The sequence below is a fragment of the Eriocheir sinensis genome, unplaced genomic scaffold (genome assembly GCF_024679095.1).
Source record: "Eriocheir sinensis breed Jianghai 21 unplaced genomic scaffold, ASM2467909v1 Scaffold218, whole genome shotgun sequence".
NCBI classification, from domain to species: Eukaryota; Metazoa; Arthropoda; class Malacostraca; order Decapoda; family Varunidae; genus Eriocheir; species Eriocheir sinensis.
The window spans coordinates 321,687-349,476 of NW_026111519.1; the positions used below are offsets into that span (position 1 = coordinate 321,687).

General features: G+C 40.8%; 1 long non-coding RNA gene across 1 annotated transcript; it reads left to right on the plus strand.

Annotated features, from left to right (window-relative positions):
• The first annotated feature begins 8,729 nt into the window (after positions 1 to 8,729).
• Positions 8,730 to 11,480, plus strand: LOC126990867 (uncharacterized). The gene is made up of 3 exons (XR_007744879.1): positions 8,730 to 9,021; positions 9,937 to 10,071; positions 11,336 to 11,480. It is a non-coding gene; the product is annotated as an uncharacterized LOC126990867 (long non-coding RNA).
• Positions 11,481 to 27,790: the final 16,310 nt, after the last annotated feature.

Consider the following 27,790-nt stretch of genomic DNA (forward strand, 5'->3'; position numbering starts at 1 on the left):
ATTTCTGGTCCTGCTATTTCTCCTAATCCTCGTTGCTTTCTTTCTGTTCTCCTGTTACTTCTCTAGTTTCTCCTACTTATTTTGCTTCTTCTTCTTCTTCTTCTTCTTCTTCTTTTTCTTCTACTCTTCTTCTTCTTCTTCTTCTTCTTCTTCTTCTTCTTCTTCTTCTTCTTCTTCTTCTTCTTCTTCTTCTTCTCCTACTTCTTCTTCTCCTACTTCTTCTTCTTCCTCTTCTTCTTCTTCTTCTTCTTCTTCTTCTTCCAAATCGTCCTTGTCGCCCTCGTCGTTCCTGCTAGTTATCTCCTTCCTCTTTCCCCCTCGCCCCTCTCCTCCTCCTTCTCCTCCTCGTCCATATCAAATTAACACACGGGTCATTTATAACTTCAAAGAGGCCATTACTGTTCTCAAAAGTACCGGAGGAAAAAAACTTACAATGACGATTACTTTTGTCTTTCAATATCAAATAAATACCAGACGCGGAGGCATTTATTTATACACGGGCGAATCGGAATCACTTTGAGAATCACAACAATAAATAGAAGCGAGGAGAAGCTGTACCCAGGATGTCATGGTGGCCGCGTTGTTAGCTACGTATATATCGAATGGAATCGTGGGCTGTATTTTTTTCATCATTTATTTCTTTAACTGTTGCTACTTGGGCTTCGTGGAGGAATGTGTGATTGGTAAAGGAGGATATTCGCAAAGGAACATATGACTAGCAAAGGAACATATCATAACATACCTATTTATTGATGTGTTTTAGTTGCACTCCATTATATATCAGTGGCCAGGAGAAAACCTAAACATACATATACCACGGGGCTACATAATTATCACATTCCTGCTCTCCGATATCGAACGTTGGATCGTTACCAAGTTAAAGAATCAGTACTAAGGATCTGAGGAGCTGAGGGCGAATCGTGACCCAGACAATGAGCTACGATGACTGCTCGCCCTCGACCTCCTGATAACATGTAACGATCCAAATTTTCATAACTAAATTGACGTGTTTTGTGGTATAAAAATAGACCGAGGACATTATGAGTAAAAGACGGAGTTAGAATGCTGATCAAGATTTTCCTAATTACCAAATATACGTGTTCTGTGGTATTAAGAAAGACATTATAGGTAAGAGAGGGGAAAATTCCCGCATCAAACTGCCCTAGTAATAAATACCAGAGAGTAATTTTAATCCTCCCTATTACAAGAGCTAAAGTTATAGGGAGGAGGAAAGATCGTCCGAGGGAGGCTGACGACCGGTATGTATGAGTGTTATCTTCAACACTAATGACTGCCGACGAAACGAATTATTAGTTGCCTTCATTACATTGCCAATCATATTATTAAATACATTTGATAGAAAATTCTCTCTCTCTCTCTCTCTCTCTCTCTCTCTCTCTCTCGTCACGCTATCTTCGCAGCTCGAAACACTTTTTCTGTCAGTCTTATAATATTCTGGTTATCCACGTCTTGTAACTGAAAAATAATGAATAAATTAGGGCAAGGTCTGCAACATGCTGTGCCCGATTATCATCCTTACCCGACCCTTTGGTAAAATGTTATTCCTGAAAACGATACAACACGGCCTCTGAAACTCACAAAAGGCAAGACCCAAGAGAAGCCTGCGAGCAAGATCACGACTAAGGATACCCGGCCCAGGTGGCAGCACGCGTTTCAGGGGCAGGCCACCGATGCTAATCAGAGCGGCGCTAATTTGCCAGACGGTTTAGGAGAGGGACTAACGCTAATTATTGGGGGACGGGGATGAGGGGGGCTCCAGGGGCTGTGTGGCGGCATGCATGGGCCTTTCCGTGTTTCTCAGTGCTTTATGGAAGAGGAGGAAGAAGGAGGAGAAGGAGAGGAGAGAAGGAAGGAGGACGAGGACAAAGAGGTGGAGGAGGAGGAAGGAGGACGAGGAGGAGATGAGGCAGGATGACGATGATGGTGATGGTGGTGGTGATGATGATGAGGAGGAGGAGGACGAGGAGGAGGCGGAGGAGGAGATGAGGCAGGATGACGATGATGGTGATGGTGGTGGTGATGATGATGATGAGGAGGAGGAGGAGGAGGTGAGAGAAAAAAAAGATAGTACTCGATCTCTTCCCTAACACACCCATTACACATTATATCACGACACACACACACACACACACACACACACACACACACACACACACACACACACACACACACACACACACACACATGATTCACGACACACACATGTCCGCGCCGCACCATCTCGCTGCCCACACACGCGCGAGATAAACCTTCCTGCCAGGGCCACTCTAACCACGGTTGATTAATGATACAGAACAAAGTATTAAATCTCTCTCGCCCTCTCCCTCTTAGAAAACAAGGACGCTTCTGACGGCTACTTGTCTGATGTTTATGCTTGTCTTGGGGCTTTCGTGGAGGCGTCCCAACAGCTGCCGTGACGAAGCATACACTATAAAAAGGAAAACAATCTTGCAGGAGTAATATAATAAAAAAATGATTGATTAATTTGGGTATCAAGTCATGGCGCAGGAACTACAGTGGTCATATGGCGCTGAATATATTTAATAGCAACCTACATATGCGATTTATATACAGTTAAAGGTTGATGTATAAAAAAAAATCGAAAATAATGAAAACTTAACTAAAAATATTCTCTTATCAAACAAAGACACTTACTTATGATAGCTGAACTAACACGTTCGTCTCCCCGTTGTCATTTTCAAACTGGCATCATTGCAACTCCAGTGACGCAACGCACAAAAAAATAAAATGAATATACGATGAATGATATGATGAAAACAAAAACATCATTCTTCTTTTCGTACAAACAAGGACGCCAAGACAGCTACTTTAAATTGTCCATCCATCAGCTTAGTAGTACCTCTAAAAACAGCTGTCCTTCCTTTTACAGTAATTCCTCCTCCCTTGTGCCACTTAGAATCTTTTTAGAAGGGAGAACAATCAAGACATTTTCGGGGCTCCATTTGGTAATTCATATTTGTAAACCACTTGCGTCATATGTACAGGAGCTTTGTTGTACCGCAGCTTCCTTATTACCCCCTAAAAAGAGTAAAAGCTAATAGATATATAAATCACAACCTTAACCTCACTGTGTCAACCTCACAGGGTCTCTCATTCTCAGTGTCTGTCAACCTCACAGTGTCTGTCAACCTCACAGTTTCATTCAACCACACAGTGTGTCAACCTTACTCTTTGTCAACCTGACAGTGTCTCTCAACCTCACTTTGTCTATCAACCTCACACACTGTGATCAATCTCACAGTGCCAATGAACCTCAAAGTTTTTCAACTTTACAGTCCCAATCAACCTCACAGTGTCTCGACTTCTCAGTATTAACCTCACAGTGCCAACCATTCTCACAATGTCAATCTTACAGTGCCAATCAATCTCGGTGTCAATCTCCCAGTGTCTGTCAACATTACAGTGCCAATTAGCCTCACAGTCCGTCTGTCAACCACACAGTGCACGGCTGTCAACCTCACAGTCCGTCAATCAACATCACAGTCTATCTGCCAGTTTCACAGTAAATAGTGTACTATAAGGATGACCATCAAGAGAAACTTTTACGACGTGTATTTTTATGGTTGTTTGAAAAATACTTCACTTGTGAGGACACAACGAAAGCACTGCCAAAGAGTTTGAAATGTGGTGTTTGACCAGTAAGATTTATGACAATAGTAGGAGTTATTGGGTATAATGATTTATTTTTTATATTAGTAAAATTCATAAGAATGTGGTAATGGTAATTACCTAAGCATTCTAAAGGACTAGGAGAGAGAGAGAGAGAGAGAGAGAGAGAGAGAGAGAGAGAGAGAGAGAGAGAGAGAGAGAGAGAGAGAGAGAGAGAGAGAGAGAGAGAGAGAGAGAGAGAATGAAAATGATTATTTTTTTTTTAGTAGGTTACAATATAGAGTGAAATGAAAACATAAAAAAAAATGAATAATGTGATAATGGTAAGTGCCTATGCATTCTGAGAGAGAGAGAGAGAGAGAGAGAGAGAGAGAGAGAGAGAGAGAGAGAGAGAGAGAGAGAGAGAGAGAGAGACGAACGGGGAAGAAGTGTAGTGGAAGGTAACACAAGGAGGAGGCTATCGTACGCCTGGCAGCGTTACGCGTCGTCCCTCCCTACCGCGGATAGGGTGGCGCCTGCGGGGAGGACTAAAATTATTGTCATTCAATGAACATACGTACAGTTAATCTTTTACTTAGGAGTCTAAGACCTGTCCTAAATGAACTATTAAGAGATGCTGTCTATCAATTGGTTGTTTTTTCCAAGGTAGTAATTACTGGGCCATGTGAAACTTTCAAAATCCGAAAATTGTTCCTGCTTAACACACTGCATTATTCATCATTTTATAACTCTTTTGTTATTCAACATTACGAAATCAATGTATATCAAGTAAAAGCCAAGAAAATGTAGTCTCTAACGGAGTATAAGTCATAGTTGCATATAGTCTGTGTAGGACACACGAGACAGGTAAAGCAAAGCGATGGTGACTGACCGACGCACGCCGTGTCATTACCTTTACGTGCAGTTTTCTCGTTTGTTTACTTTTGGCGCTTGGCCCTTGTCGCAGGCAGCGCTTCAATTATATTGTTATCATTTGTACGACTTCAACGTAGAGTCGCAGTAACGTAGTGTTTTGATTTTCTCCTCCCCTCCTTCTGTTCTAACACGCCTTTTTCAGGTTATGGTAAAAAAAAACATTCACTAAGGGAAATTGTAAGTTCGAGGAAGTCTCGAGTCTCGCGGTAGTTCCTTGATAAGTTAAATCTGTATGATAATCAACATGATCCTCCGTTTTGGAGAAAGCCCGCAGCGTTCCTTTCGTAATCCCGAGTTGGCGGCACATTGCCAGAGCCGGCGTGTGAAATATGGCCTAAACGGACGTGAAATTAAAAAGAAAACCTTACTTGGACTTATAAACGGATAACAAAGCACAACGAAGGGAAGTGTAAAAGATCACTTCCATGCATACGAGATGTGGAGAACTGGCTGCAAGGGCGCGTCTTGGAACACTTAAGTTACCCATCCTTCAATGCCTTACTCCCCCCTTACTTAGCACCTTGAAAAGCTATATATTGAATACCCGATTTACTATTTTTAACGACCTCCATTCTCAAGGAACTGTGTTGTGAAAGGCACCTTCTGTCTCTCACAAAACAGGCCATTAGCCCCGCCCGCATTTTTACACTCTGTATACTGACTCAACACCATACCCTCCGGCGACCAATGAGACGCCTCAGAGACGAGTGCGTCATTCCCTCCGCCGACCAATCAGACGCTTCACAGACGAATGCATTACTATGACGTCACATCGTCACATAAATCCTGTAATCATTTTTTTTTATTCATTTCAATCGTACAATGTGTATGTCTGTTAGCTAATGAAACGTAATGTTTTTATTCTGAGTTTTTATTTGAGTATGGAAAATACTATACGTTAAGTTACCGTGATAAATAAAGAAAGAAAATAAGATTGTAAAAGAAAATGGAGCATTTAAATGACATACTTAGGTAAACATCGCAATCAGCTGAGAAGTAAGTAAACAAACTCCGTTTCACTTCTTTGAGGTGTTAAACAATGCAACCTTCAGTATGATGGAATAGTTGCACATTATATTGATATCATAAACGGTTTGATTTAGTTATTAAGTAATGTGTGAGGGTAATATTTTGCAAAGGAACCAAGAATGACCTACTCAGGTTCAAACACTCAAAACAATGCCTTACTCAATGACCCTCAGCCAAGCAATCCCTCTTCCTGTGCTCTAAATTTACTACTACTAACCATATTCTGATCTTTGTGGAACATATACCACTTTAACCAGACCTTAACCAGCAATAATTATTGGCTGTTATCGCTGTTTCAGTTAAAAAGACACTTTTTTGTGGTTTGCACCCAAAACCACAGTTCCTCACACTTGTAGTTCCTCACACCAGTGTGTGTAAGGATGTGTGTAGTGAGGGTACCCTTCTCCATGAATCTTTCTCCACATTCCTCACACTTGTAGTTCCTCACACCAGTGTGTGTAAGGATGTGTCTGGTGAGGGTACCCTTCTCCATGAATCTTTCTCCACATTCCTCACACTTGTAGTTCCTCACACCAGTGTGTATAAGGATGTGTGTGGTGAGGTCACTCTTTCTAATGAATGTTTTTCCACATTCCTCACACTTGTAGTTCCTCACACCAGTGTGTGTAAGGATGTGTCTGGTGAGGGTACCCTTCTCCATGAATGTTTTCCCACATTCCTCACACTTGTAGTTCCTCACACCAGTGTGTGTGAGGATGTGTGTGGTGAGGTCACTCTTTTTAATGAATGTTTTCCCACATTCCTCACACTTGTAGTTCCTCACACCAGTGTGTGTAAGGATGTGTCTGGTGAGGGTACCCTTCTCCATGAATGTTTTCCCACATTCCTCACACTTGTAGTTCCTCACACCAGTGTGTGTAAGGATGTGTCTGGTGAGGGTACCCTTCTCCATGAATGTTTTCCCACATTCCTCACACTTGTAGTTCCTCACACCAGTACGCCAGAATAGAGGAGCTAGAATGGCACTGAATTTTGAAAAAAAACCTACAGCCTAATCCTGGGGGGCAAACCTAACCTAACCTACTAACTCTCTTGGGCTAAGGTAACCCATGCTAATCCTGCTGGGCTATCCTAACCAAGCCAAAACCTAACCTAGCCATGAAGGGCTAACCGTGTATGTGTGTGTGTGTGTGTGTGTGTGTGTGTGTGTATATATATATATATATATATATATATATATATATATATATATATATATATATATATATATATATATATATATATATATATATATATATATTCCTTTTTTGGTTTGAATTTTTATTCACAGGAGAATAATGCTGCATATGTATGTTCTATTCCACAGATCACCAGTGTCAGCAAGCACATTAATTATGTAAAGAAAATGGCCTTCCAACTTGATTTCACAACAGAAGGCTTCAGTAATATAATTTTGAAAATGAAAAGATGAAATACAAGTGAAAACTAATGCATTTAATGATGAGGACGCATGGAGGTGGAAAGAAATTTTTACTATGAAGAATAGTGTTTGCTTCAATGTATCAAGATATTTCACAGGTGTAAGATACACATTTCACCAGAAATTCATCTGCATGCATGGCGACAGACGCCATAAAGGAGCTATAAAAAACACAGGGTTAGTATTGCTGTATCAAAGAGCTATAGGACTATTGTATTTACTTTTATACTGTGACCGAACTTTACCTGTGACGGCACTATACTCAGACACATTTAAATTGCTACAATTGACTGCGCATGCATTAGCATAGAGGCATTAATTATAAATTATCACAAGTGCTTTGCCTTCTACATATAAATTTATCCAGGAAGGAAGATTATATTATAAGACTTAATATATAATTATGTAATTATATTGCCAGATGCAGTGTAACAATGGACATGAAAATCAAGCTCATCACAAGAGACACCTACAAGAGAGATAAGGATGTCAGGACCCATCCATGTATGATCATCATAAAGGGTGTCCACAATCATCCTACAGACTCTGCATCTGCTCTGCAACAACTGAGAGTTTTACCAGACACCAAGAATGCTTACTTCAAGTACTTCAATATTGGTAAGTGTACATGAGAATAGTTGTGGCTACATTTATTGAGTGTAACATCAAGGGAACTCACTACCTCATAAATACCATCATTCCTATTGCAATCACGATAAGTATATATATATATATATATATATATATATATATATATATATATATATATATATATATATATATATATATATATATATATATATATATATATATATATATATATATATATATATATATATATATAATTAGGTACTGTGCTAATTTAGTATGTTTGAATGTTTTTCAATCAATGCATCGCAATACAGGAAGAGGAAATACCCTGGCACACAGACAAGTGGGATATTCCTGTACTCGATAAAATTTCTACCCCATCTACTTTAATCTAGTTTATCATTACAAATGCATATTTCTTTTTCAGGCATGTCTGTAGCGCAGGCTGCAAGATGTTACCAAGATCAAATAAATGTCAGTGCAAGTCTCGCTACTAAGGCCAATTCTGCCATAAATCCCTCCCATAGAGTCATCTATCACATACGGAACCTGTGGCTCAAAGCAAACCATGGCACTTTAGGAGGAGGAGATATGTTTGCTTCCATTGAGAACTACGCTGCTACTTCAAAAGCTTCCAAGATTGAATATAAAACTGACGGGGAGAAATTTGCAGTTGTGTCAGTCACTGAATTTATGGGCAGAATTCATGAAAAATGCAGAGAAGCTGGTGAAGTTGTGTTCGTCGACACTACAAGTCACTTAGATCAACTGAACACAGCAGTAACTCCTTTTCTGTGTGCTGGGCCAGCTGGAGCTCTTCCCCTTGGAGTCATCTTCACATCTTCTCAGGATGAAGAAAGCTATATATATATATATATATATATATATATATATATATATATATATATATATATATATATATATATATATATATATATATATATATATATATATATATATATATATATATATATATTTTGCAATGAAGCATTTTCCCTGTGGTTTCACATCCTATTGTTGGAATACGTAGATATGGTAATATACCTTTCATTATATTTTTCAGGTTTTCAGTTACTGAGGAAGGTGCTCAGTGAGACTGCCTTTTTCCAACAAGGGCATCCAGCTTGTTTCATAACAGACAACAGTGACGCTGAGCGTAATGCCTTGAAGACTGTATGGCCAGAATCTCAGCGCTTTCTGTGCATATTCCACATCCTGCAGCAGGTCTGGAGGTGGCTGTGTGATGGTTCACATGGCATCAAGAAGGAAGATCGCCGAGTACTAATGACAGTGGCAAAGAATCTGGTATATGCTGATTCAGATGAAACATTTCAAGATGAATGGAATTGCTTTTGTCAGACCCCAGAAGCCCAAAAGTATAACCAGTACATGAGGTACAGTTACCTATGTATTGTAGATATGTGACCATTATTAATTTTAGATGAAATAAGATGGTCATTTTTTTAAGCTCAATTGTATTATATCTGTGGATGTTTGACAGTTTTCATTTAGCTAGTGAAGACTAACAGATTATGTATTAATCTTTCAATCTTTCAGATATAGGCTACCGTACAAGAGGGAAAAATACATACGTTGGTATGGTAACCAAACCATTCAAAGTATATTTAGTGAATGTATGATAAGATTTTCAATTTCATTCTGCCTATGCATGTGTGGTGGTGGCTGCTCTGTCTTTTCTGCGGTTTGCTGAAGTTTGATATGATTATTCTTGTAGTTGCCTACCATGGTGGTGCCCATCTTTATTATGAACAGCATGTTTATTTTGCACTTGGATATGTACACATGGTGTACGTTTAAAGATAATTTTAAAAATGCAGATGTACTGATGCGGATGTGGATTAATACTTTTAAAATTTAGTATGCGCTTTACGTTTGTTTTGGTGGCTGGCTTGCTTGTCTTTATCGTCCAGTTTGCTGAATGTTTTAATGCATCATATTATAAGATTCATTTTGACTTGCGTACATTCTTGACAGTTAAAATGTATAGTACAGATAACCATTCCTTGTTGGTGTATGTCATGTACAGACCCCTCCTCTAACAACATTTCGTCTGACACTATCAAAGTCCTTCCCACCTGTGATGAATGACAGGCAAAAGTTTAAACTACCCTGCCCTTCTCTTATTAACGATTCTCACCATGTATTTGTTTTGTATTAATATAGCCACAATTGCCAGATATAGGAACGAAAATGCATTGGTGGAGGCATTGAGGTGGCAGGGGACTGTACATAAGTAATGCACTGATAATATGTTATTTCAATGTAGTTAAAGTATATTGCATTTACAGGTATCTGGCAAAGCTGATAGAAAGGAAGGAAGAATGGAGTACTGTGTACAGGGCTGGATTTTTGCTACGTGGACACCACACAAATAATTTTGCAGAATCTACCATGTGCATCATTAAAGATATCATTCTCAACAGGTTAGTGTGCCATTTGTCATTATATATACCTCAGTCAAGCTATAAACGTCTAATAGGTCGATGAACGGGGTCGTTCATAGCGAATTCGTTCATAGTTAATACTGTATGCTATGGGAAAAAGGCTAATAGGTCAATCAGCCCTCTCCTAAACCTAACTTTCAGCCCTATTTTACCTGTTTTCCGGGAAAAAAATGGTGTTAAACATGGAATACATTGTACACATAAAGAAAATGGTAAAGTGACCTCTGACACGTCATATAAAACATGTATTATATTCCTTATAATGTTTGTATATGGAGGAACCCATCGATGACTGACGAATTTCCAATGATGTACTTTTTCCAATAATCCTCCCCAGTGGCGTAGCCAGTGGGGGGGCCATAGGGGAAAATTTTTTGAGACGTTGGAAGAGATTTTGACTTTGTATATTATTTGTCATAAAAATACAGATATCCCTATTGAAGAAAGGGAAGAAATACAGTTTTCCCCATACAAGATAGGGAAGAAATTCAGTTTTCACCTTAGAAGATAGAGAAGAAATACAGTTTTCCCCATACAAGATAGGGAAGAAATTCAGTTTTCACCTTAGAAGATAGAGAAGAAATACAGTTTTCCCCATACAAGATAGGGAAGAAATTCAGTTTTCACCTTAGAAGATAGAGAAGAAATACAGTTTTCCCCATACAAGATAGGGAAGAAATTCAGTTTTCACCTTAGAAGATAGAGAAGAAATACAGTTTTCCCCATACAAGATAGGGAAGAAATTCAGTTTTCACCTTAGAAGATAGAGAAGAAATACAGTTTTCCCCATACAAGATAGGGATAGGGAAGAAATTCAGTTTTCACCTTAGAAGATAGAGAAGAAATACAGTTTTCCCCATACAAGATAGGGATTCAGGAAGAAATTCAGTTTTCACCTTAGAAGATAGAGAAGAAATACAGTTTCCCATAGCAGCAAGGTATTATATATTAATCAAATTTGTGGTAATGTAACACTAAAGAAGTTCCTTACTAAACTACTAGTGCCTAATAGTAAAAAGTTACAAATTCAGTACACTGACATATAATTAAATTTTTATCACTGTGAAAACAACTAAAATAATGTTTTGCTATGCATATTCTATAAATAATGTTCATCGATATTTAGCTAATAAAAAAACCTTTATAATATATAATATACGTATAATAATTGTGCACCAATGTGTAATATTTTAGAAATCAGGACAAAAATTTATGCTATACATGTTTCTGGTTTGCCCTGCAGATGTAAAGCCTACAACACGACTCAACTGATCATGTTTATGAATGAAATATTTGATGAATATATGAAACAACGCCTCATTGATGTGTCTCTCTGTAGAAGGAAAGTAGTGAAGCCACCAACTGGGATTTCCATTAGTAAGGAAAGCAACACTAGGTATAATGAAGATCAGCATCAGTTCATAATTAAAAGCCAGTCAAAGGAACAAATACAGTATACTGTAGATCTTAAAATTGGCTTGTGCGAGTGCAGTACTGGTATGACTGGTAAGGTTTGCAAACATCAGGCTGCTTGTTCTTTTTTTTTTTTTTTTTTTTTTTTTTACGTCGCGGCCTATAGCGCCGGTAGGCTTTTTCCCGGTGGGGCCTGATGGTCGGCCCAAGGCTTCTTCCCGGTGGGTCCTGATGGTCGGCCCAGCCCGTTCTGGCGCAGGCGAGTGTTTATAGTGGCGCCATCTTGCATTGGCTCATGCTGCCCTCCCGGAGCTCATCTTTAATCCTAGAATCTAGAGTCCGGGTTGATAGGTGGTCTTCTGGACAGCATGTGGGTAGTTTTAAGCCACTCGGCGGCGGCTGAAAAATCCCAGCTTGGTGGCACCGGGCGGGGATTGAACTCGCGTCCTCCTGAACGCGGTGGTGTTACTCTGTCGATTCAGCCACCGCCTCCCCAGTTCCTCTTGCAGTTACCTCAGATATTGGAAAATAGCCCAGAAAATAGGCACTGGCTTGCAAGTATTGCACTTGGAAATGAAAACGTACCACCCTTGGATTTCTTTGTTACCTTGAAAGAAAACTCTGAATCAGTAACAGGGGATGATCACTCACATACTGGAGGAAAACAAAAGTCTCATGGTGCAGCTCATGATGTAGATAATGTGGAAGTAGAGATGCCACCTACAAACATAAAGCCAGAAGTGGAATGTAATGAAACTGGAGACGTAAGTAATTCTACCAAACCTACAGGTGCAGCAGTATTACAAGTAATAACAGAAATTAATGACACTATGCTCCACCTTGCTACTCAGTATGGAGATGAACAGACTCTTGAGGGAATGCAGAAACTGTTGTCAAGACTTAAATCTGTTCGAACATCAAATCAACTGAACAGCCTTCTTCACAGCACTGGTAGTTCTGCTATGCAGGAGCTGGTCGTGGCAAAATACCTTGCCAGCCCACTTCTGTTGCACGACGCCAGGTGGGCATGCCACGAGGAGCTGCACCCATTGGAAAGGGTCGCAAACGAAAAGGCAGCCTTATTGAAAAGGCAATAAAAAGACAACGCAACCTAGCACTAAACATATCTCTCAATCAGCCTAATGCGAAGAGTCATGGTTCTGGCCATTAAGTATCCTAACTCATGTACATCTTTTTCCAACTAACCATTCATTTTTTTCTCAATGTGTCCAAACCAGTTCAAAACATTGCTTATCCATAGCACAGTTTCCGGATAAGTAGACTACCCTTTGTTGTCCTATAAATATGTTATGTTATGTTATCATTACCTGAATCTCTTAGCAAGTGGTACACTCACACTAGCTACAATGCGTGCTGAACTTCACCACCTATATATCCTCTTCTCTCAAAAAAGATCAATTTACTTTAACTTTCAATATCACTCTTGTACACACCCTATTAAATTAATTCACCACATTTTTAATCTTAAGTTCCCTTTACTGTCAGCAAGCAAGACAGTGTCATCTGCAAACATCCAATCACAGGCTAATCAGCAAATGCAACCTCAATCTTGCTCCAATATTCCCAACCTTGGCTTTATTTTCCTCATAAAATCATCCGTAAAGATATTGATATGCTATGGATACTTCTCCTCCCTGTCTCAACTCCAACCTCCGATATGAATACGCTCCTCTATGAAATGCCTTTTTTTTCCCTCCATTACCTAACTGTCCTCCTACACCATATATTCCTAGAACTTTCCATAGATCTTCCTTATCTTCTCCTATCATATGTCTTCTTAAGATTCATACAGGCTGCATATAGTTTTCTACCTCTTCCTAAATACTATTCAACTATCATCTTAATTGTAAATATTTCATTCATGCAGTCCTTCCCTTTCCTGAAACCTCCTTGCTCCTTACTAACCTTCTCTGTTATTTCCATCAGCCTTTCAGTCAATATTCTCCCATAAACTTTTCCTGGATCACTGAGCATCCTAATCCTTTTATTGCTATTGCACTCACTTTTACTCTTGAGAGGGACAGTTAGTGTCTTCATCCACTTCTCTTGCACTTAATGGTCCACAAGCAAGTTTACATATCAATAGCATACACTCTACCACTACATCTCCATACTTAAACATTTATGGGGTTAATCCATCCATACTTACAGTTTTACAACTTGTAACATATAGTATCCTGCTTTCTCTTCTGTTCGTTTTTCTCTCTCCACACAAGCTCGCATTTTGCCTGCTCCCATACCCACCATACTCGTACTTTCTACAGTAACATCTCAAACTGAGTTCACACTCATTAGATGTTGAAATTTATTCTCTCATACCACAGTGACCTCGCCTTAGCTTACCACCAAACTCTCTCTCTCTCTCTCTCTCTCTCTCTCTCTGTATGTGTATATATCTATCTATTATTATTATTATTATTATTATTATTATTATTATTATTTTTCTTCTTCTTCTTCTTCTTCTTCACCACTTAGTTTCCTACCAAACTATTCATCCATCTGTTTATATACTTTCACAAAGTAATTCCCTCACTTTCCTTTTTCAATACCTATCCTACTCCGTCCTCCTATTTTCCCTAATTCCTCAGTAGCATTCTTACACACACACACACACACACACACACACACACACACACACACACACACACACTTCCGCCCCTGAGATGTATTATACTATGAGTATGAACCAATGGCAGCCTGTCCACATACCTGTATAGTGGGGGCTATAGGGCTCCCCAGCCAGTGGTACTTCTCCAATCTGTGATGCCTTATTCCCAGTCAGTATATGGTAGTATCTCCCTATGTGGTGCTTAATTAATGAAATATACATTTTAATTTCTTTTCTTATTACTCTATGCCCTTTCGTAATATTGTTTAGTTTTATATAGTAAATGAATGTATTATCTGTATATATTTGCAATGACGGACAATTACCTTGAAAATCTTTTTGCGGGTACTCTTGGGGGAGCAGGGAAAATAATGTTATTAACCCTGTGTTATAATGGACATGTCATAATAATATTTCACATATCTGTATCTTCTGAGAATTAATGTAACGTACCCCATTCGTTAGCTAATTAAGGAGATCTATTTATTTTTGTCTGAGCTGCAGGTAATATTTTTTGCATTCTATGTATAATGTCTATGAATACATGTATAATTTTCTAGTTGGTAATTCACTTTTACCTCCTGAGAGAGAGAGAGAGAGAGAGAGAGAGAGAGAGAGAGAGAGAGAGAGAGAGAGAGAGAGAGAGAGAGAGAGAGAGAGAGAGATTTACATAGATTTACATAGAAAATCAGACAACACAGACCCCATGGTCCAGACTTGGTGGTCTGTCCTTAAACCTAAGTGATTTTACATTAATCAGAAGACTCCAAAACGTTGCATTTCTACTCTAGTTGATATTAAGTTGAAGGAAGTGACGGTCGAGCTTATTTTTGAAGGAGTCAATCGTGTTACACTGGACCACTGATGGTGGAAGCTTATTCCATTCTCGCACTACAACGTTGGTGAAGAAAAATTTGGTGCAATCTGAATTTACTTGTCTACATCTGAGTTTTACGCCATTGTTCCTCGTGCGCAGACTGTCATCGATCATAAACAATGTTGATCTGTCTACATTCGTGAAACCATTAAGTATTTTAAAACATTCGATCAATTTTCCTCGGAGGCGACATTTCTCAAGGGAGAACATGTTAAGGATAGAAAGCCTTTCTTCGTAGGATTTGTTGCGCAAGGAAGGGATCATTTTCGTTGCCCGACGCTGAACACCTTCTAATTTAGCAATATCCTTTGCATGGTGGGGGGACCAAAACTATACCGCATATTCCAAGTGGGGTCTGACTAAACTGTTGTAGAGCGGGAGTATTACATCTTTATTCTTGAATACAAAGTTTCTTTTAATGAAGCCCAACATTCTGTTCGCTTTATTTGCTGCATCGATGCATTGCTGTGAGAATTTGAGGTTTGACGCGATTTTGACCCCCAAGTCTTTGACGCATTGAACGCTTTTGAGTTTAACGCCGCGCATTTCGTATTCGAACTTCTTATTCCTCGTTCCAACTTGAAGGACCTGGCACTTGTCTACGTTAAAGGGCATCTCCCATCTATCCGACCAAGCTGAAATTTTGTGCAAATCCTCTTGGAGGCTTTGCCTGTCTTCGTCAGTGAGAGCCGAGTTACCAATCTTTGTGTCGTCTGCAAATTTACTAATGCGGTTATTGAGTCCAACATCCACGTCGTTGATGTAAATAATGAAGAGCACTGGGCCAAGGACCGAGCCCTGAGGGACGCCACTAGTGACAGGCGCCCACTCTGAGTTAAATCCGTCAATCACTACTCTTTGTTGTCTGTTGCTCAACCAATTCGCGATCCATTGGTTTACTTGACCGTCAATACCTATTTGCTTTAATTTGTAAAGTAATTTATGATGCGGGACTTTATCAAACGCTTTCTGGAAATCAAGATAGACTACGTCCAGTGATTTGGTTACGTCATAAACAGTGAAGAGGTCGTTATAAAAGGTTAATAGGTTTGATAGGCAGGATCTTTTGTTTCGGAAGCCATGTTGTGAGTCCCCAATCAATGAGTGGCTTTCAAGGTAACTCACAATTTTGTCTCTAATTATGCCCTCAAGTAGCTTACCTACAACCGAAGTTAGACTAATGGGCCTGTAATTACCTGGTACTATTTTGTCTCCTTTCTTGAAAATCGGTGTCACGTTAGCCTTTTTCCAATCTGAAGGGACGATGCCTTGTCGCAAGGACATATTGAATACGGTTGTGAGGGAGGAGAGTATTTCGCTCTTCGTTTCTTTCAGCAGAGTTGGATATACTTTGTCAGGTCCAGGACTTTTATTTGTTTTAAGTGAATGGAGAGCTTTAAGGACTTCATCGGTTGGTATTTCAAAATTAGGCAATGCATGCTCGAGATTTACAATAGTACTGGTGTTGGTGGTAGCGAGAGGAAGACTGTTAGTATTAAACACCGAGGAAAAGTAATTGTTTAAGAGGTTTGCAATGTGTTGGCTGTCAGTCACTAGTGCACCGTCGCTGTTTGTTAAAGGTCCAATACCACTTTTGATCGCCTTTCTGTTGTTTATGTAACTGAAGAAAGATTTCGTGTTATTTTTACAGTTGGCTGCAATATTTTCTTCATATCTACGCTTTGCCTGACCTACTAGTCTTTTTACTCGTCGCCTGGCATCATTATAGAGTCTAATGTTCTCGGGCGTGCTTTGTTCTTTCTTTAACCTGTAAAACAATTTTCTCTCATTGACTGATTGTTTAATTTCGCTATTAAACCACGGTGGGCTTTTATTAGTGTTAATTCGCTTCTCGCACAAGGGGACGAATGTGTTCTGCTGAGTGAGTAAGTGATTTTTAAGGCTTAGCCAGGCTTCCTCTACGTTGCCGTCATCTGATAGTTGTATTTCTGTTAGTTTTTGTCGGATTTCTACGAAGTTAGCTCTTTTGAAATTGGGCACCTTTACTTTATTTTCAGTCACTGATGATTGAGCTTTAATGTCGACGCGCACTAATTTATGATCGCAAGAACCGAGGTGTTCTCCTACCGTGACACTACTGACAAGGTTATCTTGGGTCGTTATAACAAGGTCGAGTATATTATTTTGTCGAGTTGGCTCAGAAACCATTTGGCTTAGATAATTTTCTAGAAATTCGATCATTCTATGTGACTCGCCTTCTGTACCTGACAGTATCGCCCAGTCGATATTGGGGAGGTTAAAGTCTCCTAATATCAGTGAGTCGTTGTTATTAAGTGACTGCCTTAAGACGCTGTACATTTCAAGGTCGTCATCGAGTGATTGCCCGGGAGGTCTGTAGGTGACAGATATATTTAAATTGACTTTTGCAATGTTTACTCGCACGCACAAATGTTCAACGTTACTGTTTCCCGGTGTTTTGTCGGTGGGTTGCAAATAGCTTTTGACATAAAGGGCGACGCCACCGCCTCTACGGTTTACACGATCTTTGTTGAAGAGTCTGTAGCCATCTATGTTGTATTCGGAACTTAAATCAATATTTGTGGTGTCGATAAATGTCTCGGTTATAGCAATTATGTCAAAATTTTCTGTTAAAGCAAGACATCTCAGTTCATCAAATTTGTTTCTTAGAGAGAGAGAGAGAGAGAGAGAGAGAATGAAGTTGTATTTACCTAAGTATGTCATTTAAATGCTCCATTTTCTTTTACAATCTTATTTTCTTTCTTTATTTATCACGGTAACTTAACGTATAGTATTTTCCATACTCAAATAAAAACTCAGAATAAAAACATTACGTTTCATTAGCTAACAGACATACACATTGTACGATTGAAATGAATAAAAAAAAATGATTACAGGATTTATGTGACGATGTGACGTCATAGTAATGCATTCGTCTGTGAAGCGTCTGATTGGTCGGCGGAGGGAATGACGCACTCGTCTCTGAGGCGTCTCATTGGTCGCCGGAGGGTATGGTGTTGAGTCAGTATACAGAGTGTAAAAATGCGGGCGGGGAAACAATTCACTGACACCGGCGGCATATTGCCCCAGGGGAGAACGCGGGTTCCTGACGCCAACCGCGCTGGTGATGCTCGCCATACTGCTCTTAGTTCAACAATGATTACAATTCTTTAAAGATGTCCTTTTTATAACACCTTTTCCTCCCGACTCGCTTGACTTTCTTTTTCCCGCTTCCTCTAGTCAATTTCATTGCAGCTTGCTTTAAGGAATTAATTCCATGCTTTTTTATAGAGCTTCTCAAGTTGCTTCCCTGTGAAATATCATCTAGAACGTTGTTTCCAAATGTTCGAGCTGAAGGCACAATGACATTTTTCACTAGGAAAGGGAAAGCTCTTTTAGCGAGTCCAGCTAAAACCGAGAATAAACCCCCGCCTCTGTGATAGCTTGGTTCATAAGAAAGTGTGACTATATCATCAATACCACTCCCTCGGGATGATATCTGTTTGCCATTCGAAAACAGGGTATGATATTCTGCTACGGAAGGAGGGATGAATGTAACCCGCATGGTGGCGGCGAGGAGACTGTCTTTTCAAATGGACAACATTCCTATTAATACAGCAAAATGTACTCAAAGATTCAACGCGATCGGATATGAAGTAAACATGTAACAGGGTATCCTTCTTCGAAATGCACTGGACGACCTTTTTGATCTGTGAGTTTAATAGAAATCGAATCAATTACTTTGGATTTAAGGGACTTATATATAGTTGGATGCACGCCTTTTGTTAGACCTCCGGAGAGCGAAAAGGCATCAAGAATATTTACATTTTTCCCTGCATACCTAGAGGGATCGACAAGGTCAGTGTAAATGAGAACACACTGTACGTCACCATTTCTCAACAGAGGGGCATGACCATGTAGCGGAACAAGAACGTTTTTTTTTTGTTCTTCATGTGTACCCAAGGAAGAAAACACAGCATAACCTAAGTTGGGGACAAAACCGAGAACCTGGGACAGTCGCGCATCAAAGGAAACCTTAATAAATACAACTTGTGGATGATAACCATTGTAGCAGAACAAAGTTAAATGGTCATTTGTGGAGCTAAATGCAAGAACCTCTCTAGAATACGCTAGTAAATGGTAGTTGTATCCATCGACCATCTCCTTTATCAATGTCGTTATTATACCGTTAACACACATCAGCAAATACCCAGTGTCATTATACAAGATATTAGCATTAATAGCCTTTGACAGTGTGCGTCTTTCAATAGCTTCTGAATCTGGCGTTGGTCTTATACCACATTCAAGGTGTATACTACACTCTGGTTCACCCGGTTTAACAATGTAATACCGACGGGGAAGCAACACGTTCAGTAGACCGACTTCATATTCCACGTCCTTGTCTAATGTTAGAGTTTGTATATTATTAGTAAAGCTAGTGCTGGAATTGGGGTAAATTTCCCCATCCGCAATGCTGGTAACATATATATGATGTGACTCCATTTAGAGCAAGCAAGACACTAGCAAAAATATTATAATTATTTCATTATATAGAGGTAGACATGACGAGATGCCAATTACATATTGAAGGTAAATCATACTAAACATCATTACATTGTTATTTATTGACATATTTTACATTTAGTGATGTACATAATTATTGGGAAATTGTCTGGAGCTATAGTTATTCAGGACCCACGTCGACTACAGCACCGTCCCGTTTTCTTTTCCATTCGTCAGCCACAGCGTCGTCCTCTGTATCCACCAGTTTCCTCTTCCTGTTTCGCTCGGGAGACACAGATAGAGTTAATTTTGTTTCAGGCTCATCGCAGGTCCACCATCTGTCCAGGATGACGCACGATATATTATGCAGTTGGAGTTCAGCCGCAGCCTCTTGGAGATGCGGTTGGTAGTCAGCTTTCCACAACACGTAAAGAATTCCAGCGCTTGCAATATTGTAGGGGAAGACGACACTTGTAATGTTGCTTTAATCACCCATTCTACCAGTTTTGTGATGGACTCTTTAAACCAGCGGAGGCGGTTATCATAACTGTCTTCCTTTACCCCACGAATGAAATTTTGATCTCTTGACGTCTGAAGATATCCTTGGTTTATAGGGTTATTTTCCAGTTCGCGGCCAGGAGCATACTGGGTTAGGATACACGCCACATAAGGAAGATTTTCACTCGGAGGATAGCGAATATGCAGACTACCGGGAATACCACGATCTTCCCAGCGACACCTGTTCAGTTAATAGATCGGGCTTCTTTCGCGGTAGAGATTACTGTGCGGGTATAATCCATGTAGGCGTCCAGTAAACCCCCTCTTTTCGTAGCAGGAACTGCAGTTGAGGGAAGAAACGATGATGGTCTTGTTGTTGCGGTAGATGTCATCGCCAGGAGAACCGTCTTTGTAGTTGAACACGTAGGCGTCCGACATGGTGTCCTCTGGTATACTGGTGAGTGATGAATAGTACAGCTTCAGCTGATGGCGAGGGACGAGTAGCGAACCATCGTCCCATCTGCTCTCTCTTATAAGCCCGCTCGGGGCACCACCGTGTCCGAGCGTGTTCGTCCTCGCCTCCGGCATTTCTCTCCATGACGTCGCCGCCCTCTGTATAAGTCGTGCGTCCAACGCGGTTCAGTATCTACAACGTCCATGGTTCTGTTTCTTTCTTGAATCACAATGTAGGACTACACTAGCACATTGGAAAAGCGGATTTAATATGGGTCCCATCTGTAAGTTGCCAACGATGGTTGTTTGGTGAAACCAGATCCCTGAATCTTTTGCCGCACGCGCGTATTTTTTATTTCGCTAGGTAATACACCCGTGGCGTCAATGATGTGTTTTATATCAGCAATGTCAGCAATCGTTGGTTTCTGACTTGCATTAGAGAGTAAATTCAACATGTACAGGATATTGGAGGATCGAACAGAAGACAATAGGTTGCCTCGGCTATCCCATTTTACGATGGGATTGTCTTTTATTCGTTCTAGCATCATATTGACGTATGGCACGTCGATACTTTTAACATACAGAGGTATTAAATTACTTATTTCAGGATTGGAGGATATCTTGTTCTCCTAATCCCTGTGACTCTAAGTTCCACGGGTGGTAGTTTTGTGGTTTTGTATACACCAGATCGCGATATTTTCTTTTTTTTGTAACTTTTCTTTCTTACAGAGCGAGACGACGGGTTCAATATTGTAGGAGTGCTTGGTCTTGCACCATGGGACGACACGACAGGACCGCTGCTGCTTGCTGGCACATGTTCAGAGACCGGCATATGATCGGGATGGGTCGACTGCGGGTTGAAACACGATTGGCCGTTGACCCCCGGACTCGTGGAGTTGGCGCATTTAGGCTTAATACCCGTTAAAGCACGCTCAGCGGTAGACTCAGGAACAAGATAATACGTGCGCATTATCCAAATAATTTTCCGATCAAGGAAGCGGCAATAGGTAATATAGCAGCTAATATATTACCGCCCCGTCTCGATGTCAATATAAGTCTTTTCTTATGGAGAGGAGTTTTCTTTCTAGCTATGGCACGTATGTCTTCCCGATAGTTACGTAATTTCTTGATAACTTTGCTATTGAGGGTGAGGTGCTTCTTTAACAAATTGGAAAATATTTCAGATATACAGTTCAATTGTTCTCGAGCTGCTTGCTTAATAGCACGGTTTCTATCTTTTACTTTTAATTTCTTCAAAAGTAAGACAAAGTTTTTGTGTGCACTGAGGAGTGGTGTCTTTTTACGCATTTTCTACAATATCATTAGCGTCGATCCAGCTGTTGAATGAAGTAGGGTATCCCAACCACAATACAAAATACTGCTTTTTTCCTTTATTTTTTCGTGAACGCAGTATTTTAATATCGTATGTCTCAGGCAGAGCGCTTAAGACGAGCTCTGGCGCGTAGAATATCACCTGTATTGGTTCTCCAGACAAATCTTCTAAAAGATAAGTTCTTGGGCGATTCTTGTGTTTAATTGATTTTATGCGAAAGAGCTCGTGAGTATTTTGCTGCGTGTATCCTTTATGAAATACAGAGGAACGAGCACTTCCAACAAGGCGAAATATTTCCCCAACTGCCAGTCGAGAACTGATGGAAGGTGCTGGTTGCTTCGGGTTTTTATACATTGCGTGGAATTGCCGTTTGATTGCAGATGGGTCTTTTAAGTTATGAATATCAATGGGAGTTTGTTTGTTCTTCAGTCCAGAATGGGGCGAGCGGTTGTAGGCACTGACCATGTTTTGCAGCTGATCAATATATCTTGAAGAATTTTGAGACGTGATGAACTTGTAGATGCGTGCTTTAAGTGTACGAATGGCCCGCTCTGCCAAGGCTGCTTTGATCTCACTTGAGTACACACTGTACAGCTTAATGCCCCGGGAACATAAATAGTTTCTTACTTTTCGATTCCAGAATTCTGTGCCCAAGTCGGTGTTTAATCTTCGTAAGCCTTCAGAATCTTTATTTTCCACCACTTGTTTAAAGGCCACGAGCATAGTATTTGCGTCTTTATTCTGACGCGGGACAACTTGCATATATCTAGAAAACACGTCTATGCATACTGTACTAACAAGTAGCCTATGTTATTATTTTCCTTTCTTATATGTCTCACGTCTGCTAAATCGGCAGCCATGATTACTTTGGGTTTTGAGGCTATTATCTTTTGCCGGGGAAATTTTTTAGTCTGTAGCTTATGCAATGTATATGTTTTATTGCTTCTCAAAAAGTTGAATACGTCATCACGTGTTATTGCCGGATTTATACTTTTTGCTTTCTCCCATAATTTCGCCTGAGAGCTTAAACCATAGGGTTCGTTATGTTGGGAGTATAGTGCGTGTAAGAGTTCCTTCTTCCTGGAGTTCACCATTGGAATACGCGTTCACCTGGGGGTTCTCCAACAATGTTTGAGCGAAACTGTAGGGACTCAGGAGTATTTATACCCAAATCAACAAGAAGATATCCATAAGGACGTGAATATACAGCATATTTATATATATCTACAAACTGGTTTGCCTTCTCTTTCCCGAATATTTGTCTGCCCAGAGTGTGAATTTGAGATAAATCGCGCTGTCTTAACAAGAGGAAATGAGAACAGTTCAGGCTAATATTCCTTGCATGCTTTCCACCCATATATAGATTTTGAGTGATAAATATGCATGAAATATTGTTGTGCCGTCCGCGAGTAAAAGCATCAACCACAATTTTGTTCCTTACAGCATCAATGAAAATATCGTTAAGTACATACAATGTCCCTCTCTGATCAAACGTATCCTCGTTGGCAATTGGATCAATTATTTCAGATGACACTATAACTTTAGGTCCTATTTCTTTATTTCTTTGAAGAGGATGAGACGTTAAGCCACATATGACAATTTTTTTGAACTTTTCATGATACTTCAGAATAAGCTGCTGTACAAGTTCCGATTTTCCAGAGTTGCTGTATCCTGCAACTATTATGCGCGCAGGATATTGGAAAATATCGAGAAGGTTCTCTGAATATGTCTCAGTCATAGCGGAAACTCTATTAATGATGGTAATTATTAAAGTATGATGCTTATATAGCACAGAATATGTGTGTGTGTGTGTGTGTGTGTGTGTGTGTGTGTGTGTGTGTGTGTGTGTGTGTGTGTGTGTGTGTGTGTGTGTGTGTGTGTGTGTGTGTGTGTGTGTGTGTGTGTGTGTGTATACAACAAGAACAACAACAACATCAATAGCAATTACCCTCACTTTGTGTATGCCCCCACTTCCGCCACTTCTGCTGACGGCCCTCTGACCGTCTTACCCCTGCTCCTGTCACCCCCCCTGCTGACCACCCTTTCTTCCGTCACCTCCCCCCGCTGACCGACCTACCCCTGCTCCTGTCACCCCCCGCTTCCGTACGCTAGCCTGAGAGGGGGGTTTAGGGCATGTGAAATAGTGAAAAAAAAAAATTGGGGGTGGGGGTAAGGGGTGGGGGTAGGGGTAGGGGGGGGGAGGGGGGGGGGAAATGTAAAATAGATGTGGGTAGGGGGGGGTCTAGATACCCCCTCTTCCGTAACCCCCCCGCTGACCCCCCCAACCCCCACTTCCAGTACCCCCCACTTCCAGCAACCCCCACTTCCGTACATTTGTTACTACTAACAATAATAATTAAAATATAGTGGTAACTGAAATACTATACACTGCCACACAGTCATACATGGGACAAACGAGCGCCAGATGGACAAACAAATTTTCACCATTGTAAAAGAAAAAAAAAAATTCGTAGGTGCATAAAATTAATATAAAAAAGTGAATGTCGAAGGCCAGCCAGCCAGTCACCGCCGCCACCACCACCACCGCCAATCGTCACCACCACCACTACCACCAACATCAGTACCACTTGCAGCATTACCACCGCAAGAACCACCACCACCACCGCCACCACCACCACCATCAACATCATTACCACTTGCAGCATTACCACCACCACCACCATCATTACCACTTGCAGCATTACCACCACAAGAACCGCTACAAGAACCACTACACCTTCATCATCATCATAACTGCCTCTCAACTACATTTCCATTAGCATTTTATGTTACTCTTTCACTCTCCTTCGTTTGATCATCGGCATCACATACCTTCATATTTTCAACTTCCTTATGTCCTTATTTCCCATTTTCTCTTCCTCCTCCTCTTTTCACCATCCGTTCACCTTTTTCTTCTCATTATTTTTTCGCTGTCCTTACATTGTATTATTTGTCTCTTTCTCACACTTTCTCCCTCTTCAGTCATGCCAATAGTTCCCACCTTCTCTGCCTCCTCTTACCTTTTGATTCCCATTTAACTCTACTCTCTTACCTCTTTACTCTCTAGAACATTTTTTTTCTCTTTCCATTTATTCATTTCTTTCTATTATTCTTTCTATTTGTCTCACATTTTTCACCTCTTGGTCTTGTCATTAATCCTATTTACTTCCTCCTTCAGGATTTTTCTTACTTCACACTTATTTTATATCTTCCTACCTACCTTTCGATTCACCTTTCTCTCTCTCTCTCTCTCTCTCTCTCTCTCTCTCTCTCTCTCTCTCTCTCTCTCTCTCTCTCTCTCTCTCTCTCTCTCTCTCTCTCTCTCTCTCTCTCTCTCTCTCTCTCTCTCTCTCTCTCTCTCCTTTTGATCATCGTATATTCTTCCCCATTTCACACACCCTCCGTCCACCTCCTTTGCATGTGTCATTATATCCCAATTCCTCCTCCTCCTCCTCCTCCTCCTCTTCTTGCCTTTCGATTCACCTTTTTCTCCTTGACTCTTCCAGTCTCTCACCACGCCTCCTCCCCCTCCGCCCCCCCCCCCCCCTGCCAGCCTGTCCGCCGATTTAATGCACGAATTCCCGCTCACTATAAAAAAATTGGCACCACTATAAAAAAATGTGCCTGCGCCACGACGGGCTTGGGCCTACCACCAGGCCCTTGAAGAAAGCCTACCGGCGCTACAGGCCGAGACGAAAACAACAACAACAAAAAACAACAACTTTGACGAGTTGGAGCCCCGAGTTTATCGCTTCGAGTTGGACACTTTGGCTCGGCGCGGCAAGTTACGGGTGAGGGAGAGAGAGTGTGTGTGTGTGTGTGTGTGTGTGTGTGTGTGTGTGTGTGTCACCCCCCGCTGCTGCCACTATTTCTGCTACTTCTCGTCCTCCTTTTTTCTTCTCCTTGTCCTGTTTTCTTCGTCTTCCATATTTTTATCCTGTTCCTCTTCTCTCCCTCGTCCTTGTCCATTTTCTTCCCTCTGAGCCTGCAGGTCATGTTTCTGGCCATGCTTCTCTTCCTTACCCTGCTTCTCCTGTTTGCTCCAGTTCTTTCTTTTCCTGTTTCTCCTTCTCCTTCTCCTCGCCTTCGTCTTCTTCATTCCTGGTCGTACTTCTGGTTCTCATGTTTCTCTTTTTCTTCTTGTGCCTCGTCTCCCGTTTTCTTTCTTTCAGTGTTGATCCATCTCCATCTCTCCACTCTGCTATCTTTATTTCCTTTTCCCCTTCCTCCTGTTTATGCTTGTTGTTTTGCTGCTACTTCTTCCCCTCCTGCTTCTTTTATCTCCTGTTCTTACTCATGTTCTTCCAGTTCCTCCTCCTCCTCCACCTTCTCCCTCCTCCTCCTCCTCCTCCTCCACCTCCTCCTCTTGTTCTTATTTCCTCTCCACTTCGTCCTACTTCTACTCCTCTTGTTCCTCCTCTTCCTCCTTTCTTCTGTTTTCATCCTTTCTTTTCCTTGTCCCTGTGCCCACCTCTACATCCTCGTGTGACTTGTTTATCTGTCTCCAACTGATCTTTTGTCCTTGTCTTTATCTCTCTCTCTCTCTCTCTCTCTCTCTCTCTCTCTCTCTCTCTCTCAAGGCCTTCAGCCTAAACAACCGCTTACAGACTTTTTGTAGGGAGCTTGACGTGGAGTTCTTCAACGCATGGGACAGTTTCTATGGACAAAGTGAGCACTTCCACAGGGACGGATTGCACCTTTCTCCCATCGGGGCAGCCAGATTCGGAAGGGTCCTCAACGACGCAGTACGTGTCATCCGAGCAAAAAACGAGTCACAGCCACGTCCCCCCACCCCGCCCGTGTAAATAGACGCCGTGCATCGCAACAAACCCGTAACCGTGATCCCGCAAGTACCACCACCTCTATTACCAAGCCTCTAGATAACTTAAAAATCCTTAGTTTCAATGCGCATAGCCTAAGAAACAAATTTGATGAACTGAGATGGCTTGCTCTAACAGAAAATTTTGACATAATTGCTATAACCGAAACATTTATCGACACCACAAATATTGATTTAAGTTCCGAATACAACATAGATGGCTACAGACTCTTCAACAAAGATCGTGTAAACTGTAGAGGCGGTGGCGTCGCCCTTTATGTCAAAAGCTATTTGCAACCCACTGACAAAACACCGGGAAACAGTAACGTTGAACATTTGTGCGTGCGAGTAAACATTGCAAAAGTCAATTTAAATATATCTGTCACCTACAGACCTCCCGGGCAATCACTCGATGACGACCTTGAAATGTACAGCGTCTTAAGGCAGTCACTTAATAACAACGACTCACTGATATTAGGAGACTTTAACCTCCCCCATATCGACTGGGCGACACTGTCAGGTACAGAAGGCGAGTCACATAGAATGATCGAATTTCTAGAAGAAAATTATCTAAGCCAAATGGTTTCTGAGCCAACTCGACAAAATAATATACTCGACCTTGTTATAACGACCCAAGATAACCTAGTCAGTAGTGTCACGGTAGGAGAACACCTCGGTTCTTGCGATCATAAATTGGTGCGCGTCGACATTAGAGCTCAATCATCAGTGATTGAAAATAAAGTAAAGGTGCCCAATTTCAAAAGAGCTAACTTCGTAGAAATCCGACAAAAACTAACAGAAATACAACTATCAGATAACGGCAACGTAGAGGAAGCCTGGCTAAGCCTTAAAAATCACTTACTCACTCAGCAGAACACATTCGTCCCCTTGTGCGAGAAGCGAATTAACACTAATAAATGCCCACCGTGGTTTAATAGCGAAATTAAACAATCAGTCAATGATAGAAAATTGTTTTACAGGTTAAAGAAAGAACAAAGCACGCCCGAAAACATTAGACTTTATAATGATGCCAGGCGACGAGTAAAAAGACTAGTAGGTCAGGCAAAGCGTAGATATGAAGAAAATATTGCAGCCAACTGTAAAATAATCCGAAATCTTTCTTCAGTTACATAAACAACAGAAAGGCGATCAAAAGTGGTATTGGACCTTAAACAAACAGCGACGGTGCACTAG